Below are 5076 nucleotides of genomic sequence, written 5' to 3' on the forward strand. Positions count from 1 at the left end.
TACTCTATTGACCCAGTGGCGTCGAGCTCTCTTCACCTATACATGTAGTTGTAGCGGTATTTGTATCCCGTATCTGTATCTGAATCTTGTACTGAAGGCACAAAACGAGTTTAAGAACTCTGAGACTTGTATTTAGCGACGGCGCATTGCTCTTATATTTACCTTAATGCTGGCCATGCTTGGAATATGAAGTATTGGCACGTGGGTACGTATTTATAAACGCATCGATTTGAGTGCCTATAACAGCTAGTGACTGAATATTAAACGTAGGTCCTGCTAGTGCCCGCGAAGTATCAGTTTCCAAGTAATCGGTATCTGTTTTTATTTTTTTAACCAAACGACCATTAGACGGTTGTGGTCTTTTTGTGAATATACTTATATGCACAATTAGAAATGCGAATTTCTGTGCGCACATACATTCATATTTTTTGTATAAATAGAATTGCAATAGCGATTGTAGTGTATGCTGTTCTGTGGGTATGTGCTGCTATTTAAGTTCTGTTCTCTTCAACCGAGACACTCTTATTTCTCCTTCCATTTTTATAATGTTCTCAAAACTCAATTTAAACACAAGGTTTTTTAATCATAGCACAAAAATGATAAGACCAAGGCAATCCAAACTTGGTATGCTGTTCCTGTATAATATCTACAGATTACTAATGTCTCCCTTTTTGGATACCACCCCCAATCCTTCCAAAAACTTACTTTGCGACTTTGCGGGCCTGAAAAATTCATACAGATCGGACTTTAAGCATCGAAGGTAGCCTCTGAATGTATTTGTGAATATTTGTATGTAGAATATTCGAAAATTTGTAATGGCAGCACGGTGCTAGGCTCAGTACATCTCCTAGTCGTGTACTCCCAACTAGAGCACTCTAACTTTTTGTTGTACATTATAAAAACTGTCCAAGTCCAAGTCCAACTTTTGTTCAAAGCAGATCTATTGGATGTGAATGGTCGATACGCGTATGTGTGCATAGGTAATAAGTTTAACGGTAATGGATTGGATCCGCTGACATACGAACTACTTGTGTGCGATGTGTGACAATGGAAAGGGCATCTGGTAAGCTTTTATTTACTATTGTGTGTTTGTGGGGTTGTGTGTGTATGTGAGGCCAGCGGACTCCAGTAAAAGATTTTCTAGCTGCGGCCACGCATGCGTCCTGCTTTTAGGGGTTTCTTAATACCAGCCACAGCAACCCCTGCGTTGACAGCGGTCAACCCTAAAGCTAAAGGGGCCACAAGCAGCTCCAAGTTATCGTAGACGCAGCCAGCGAACGGTATATTCAAATATCATATTTTTTCATATACATACGAATGTCCCTTGGCAGATGTTGCGTGTGCCGTAGCTGCGATTTGCATACTTTCATAGTTTTCATAGCCCCAGTGCGTAAACGACAACGAGAATGGACCCTACCTGACCGATCTCTGGCAGCAACATAACGGGTAGCGAAAGGGTCAGGGGCGCCTGCTGCCTGCTAATTTATGCATAAAGAGAACAGGACATCAACTGAAATCACATACACACACATGCTTACGGGCAGGTAGTGCCCGAAAAACCATCCGAATGCAAGGGTTCAACATTGATTTGGCTGTTGTGCTTTTCGGTCATCCGGATCGGTACGGAGAGCTGGCAGCTGGTGGCTCTGGGTTGCTCCGGCTGCCCTGTCTATCCCTTGTCTGCACTCTGAAGCCGTGCCTAAGCTCATTTGCATAACGTTTGTCTTGTCCGAACGTTGCGTTCCACGTGTTGTGTGAAACATCGCAGAGTTCATCATCTGACTGTTAGGCGCATTTGTATATTTGTATATTACTGCTTGAAAAAAAATATATGCTTATGAATAACCAGCTGATATTTCCCGGACTTTCCCGGTCCCAATTTTTCGTTTCAGATATTATGCAATAATTTCCAACCCACTTCCCACCCGCGAAAAATTTGAAACTATATTTATTTTATATTAGAATCTAAATTTTTTTCACAAATCTTAGATTGACTATAAACACCACCGTTATTAAAGATTACTATTTCCAAAGTGTGGTGTTAAAGGTGCTAATGCATTTCCAAAGGCATTAGCCTGTGTTATGGTTATGTGCAAATGCATGTGACAGGCATATGGAAGCATCTCCAACCTCATAAAGTGTGTATATTCTTGGCCATATCAGTCTGTCTGTCCGTATGCTGTTCCTGCTATAACTACCTCTGTAATATAATTGTAAAATAATATAACATGTCTTTAAACATAATAAGATGAATAGAATGCATTTCTTACTTTTATTTTAAATTCTTTAAAATGGGAATGCAATTTACATATTAGAGGTACAAGTTTATCCCATTTTGGTCCCGTGGTGTGAAGCCGCAAAATAAGCATTCTCACATAGAATCTTTCACCTGGATAATTTAAGAGGGATAAAATTTGGGAAAAGTGTTAAGTACGTATCAAATCAAACTGGGTTTGCCACTATTGAGACAATACTACAAGCATCCACTAGTCTGGAAATCGAACCCGGAATGGTTTTAACTAAAATTGGGTATTGGCCATACATAACATAAGTATGTATACATAATTCTTACTTGTTATAGCTTTCTATGGAGTAGCTTGCGTCCCATGATTTCAATTGCTTATATTCCTCCAGTGCACAGCGCGTATAATCAATCATCTGGCTGGAAAGAAAATCTATAAAGTTAAGAAAAGATATCTAAGAAATGTGTGTTCTTGGTGGAAGGGTGATGTATGGTGCCGGATGCTTGTTCTCCTTTTCGTGGCTGGGCCTGTCCAACAGGCAAGACGTGGGGTGAAACAATTCGGGCAAGTGCTTTAAAAAACGGGATGGCAGAATCAGAAAAGGCAAGGAGCAAAAAAAAAATAAATAAAAAATTATTGTAGACAACAGGGCAAGAAGTGTGAAAGAAAAGTGAAAGCATTGCCATTTTATTTGTTTGTGTTGGCCGTTGAAGATTCCGGGAACCCGCACCATGTTTTTCATTCTTCTTTATTTCTCGCTTGTAACTCGTTTACCAAGTCGCTGTGAACCAACCCCACCAAGTCGCCATTGGGAGTAATAGTTGCCCATTTTTTGCTAGTCTTTTCGTTTTTTTTTTGTTTCTTCAGTTCGGTATGGCACTTTTTTCCCGCCACAACGAGAACGCAGCAGCGGCAGAGGCAGAGTTCGCGGCAGCGTTGGCGGATGGCGATGGCCACGCTTCGTTTGGGTGATTATGGGAAGGGGCTGTTTGTAGCTGTGGGCTCTGTACGTAACTGGAGAAGAAGTAGAGACAGAAGCACACAAAGATCCTGCGCAAATACAATTTAATTGAGGGGAGAACCGGGTGTGGCACGTCCAGTACCAGGCCTAAGGAGGTGCCGGATGTGCGCTGTGAGGCCGAGGTATGGGCAATGGGATGCTTCTCCGTTCAGTGGCGTTTACAAACTGGACTCGTGTTCTCGGTCTCTTTCGCTCTCTCTGCCTTGGCAGCGCGCACAACAATTTAGAATTTAATTTTCTCGAAAAGAAGCAAATCAACAAAATTTGAAGTGATAAAAAGGAAAACGCAGCCCGGAAAGTGGTGGCGAGCTGATGTTAGAGTTGGAGCATTTCACTTTGTACTCTACCATTAACTGTGGAGACTATTATAGGTGTTATAAGAAATGCAACTGCACAACAGTTAAAATATTATCGATTATCAAAAGTATTGGTAATAAAACTAGCTTGCTCAGCTTTGACAAGCTATCAAAATCTAAATTTTTGTATAGCATTGCAACAGTTTTAGGATCCATATTACATTTAAACAACATTAAACATTAAACATTACATTTAAACAAACGAAAACTCGCATCATCACAAGAAACATATTATACGTATCTTATAGGAAAATGTACGATATCATTGCAATATTAACATTAATCTGAAAGTGATTGCAGGGTATCTTTATGTACAAGGTAACTTTTGATTTATTTCAACAGAAATGGTATTAGTATTGGTAGAAATTTGGATTCAGGCGTTTGTTTCTTGTTTTCTTTTTCGTTCGTTTCCCATAATTTCCTTTCGTTTCGACTTATTTTTCTTTTTTCTCTTGGCTACTATGTTTAATTGCCCGAAAGTGGCGCAGCGCGCCCGACGTTAACAGGAGTAGGGGTTCAAGTGGCTTATAATAACTGCTGTGAAGAAGAAAAGAAACAGTAAAAACTCACATCAGCACCAGCAGCAGGGAACAAGTTAGAGTGGTCTATCAAAAAGTTTTCATCTAGGAGGTACCCTGCACTCTGACTTACATTTTATTATGATAATATATGACCAGTGAGAGTGCTCTAGTCGGAAATGCCCGACTACAGGATACCCTGAACTTTCTTCTATAAAACACCTCATGCAGCTCGATCTACGGACACACTTGCATTTTTAATTTTTTCTTTTAAATATTTAATGGTTAATGGAATATACTACGAGCGTACAATACAATCGTAATTGCAATTATTTTTAAAGCATTCAAAAAAGACACACATAAAAACGTTTTCCCTAATAACTTCTGTGGTATCCAAAAATGTTACAATTGGTGACTCTATCTCTTTTAATCTAAGAGATATGCTAAGAAATAGAATTTCGAAATCGATTGCTTGTTAAGTTGTTGATAGTCGGAAAAAAAATCTTACAGCGCGGGATAATTACCGGAGGACCTGCATTCAAATTTTAAAGCTATGGCTCATATAAGGTTTGAGATCGATTCGTTCATACAAAAGTTCAGAGGGACGTGTATGGCTAAATCAACTCAAGTATTGATGCTGACCAATAATTTATACTTCACGAGTTCAGTAATGCTTCCTCCTCCTTCCTGTTACATACATTTGCTTAAAGCCAGTATACCCTTACTATCCATATTTAAGCGGTTCAGCGTATATAAATAATACAAAATTAAAAAGTCATATTTTTACAAAACTCTGTCTTACTGTCCGGCCGTCCATCACTTGTTGACCCATCTTTTTGACGATCTATTTCAAACATAGTGTCCAGATTCCTGAACATACAGTGCGCATAAATAAATATAAATGTCTATTTATTAAATGCGGTCAAAGACGTTTTCAT

General features: G+C 39.3%; 1 long non-coding RNA gene across 1 annotated transcript; it reads right to left on the reverse strand.

Annotated features, from left to right (window-relative positions):
• Positions 1–2123: 2123 nt before the first annotated feature.
• On the reverse strand, positions 2124–3694 carry LOC135427920 (uncharacterized). The gene is made up of 4 exons (XR_010436177.1): positions 3612–3694; positions 2573–2662; positions 2271–2389; positions 2124–2200 (listed from the first exon to the last, which is right to left on the reverse strand). It is a non-coding gene; the product is annotated as an uncharacterized LOC135427920 (long non-coding RNA).
• Positions 3695–5076: the final 1382 nt, after the last annotated feature.

This window comes from Drosophila montana, unplaced genomic scaffold (genome assembly GCF_035044405.1).
Source record: "Drosophila montana isolate Dmon_TW-CO22-7 unplaced genomic scaffold, ASM3504440v1 contig_2397_1, whole genome shotgun sequence".
NCBI lineage: Eukaryota > Metazoa > Arthropoda > Insecta > Diptera > Drosophilidae > Drosophila > Drosophila montana.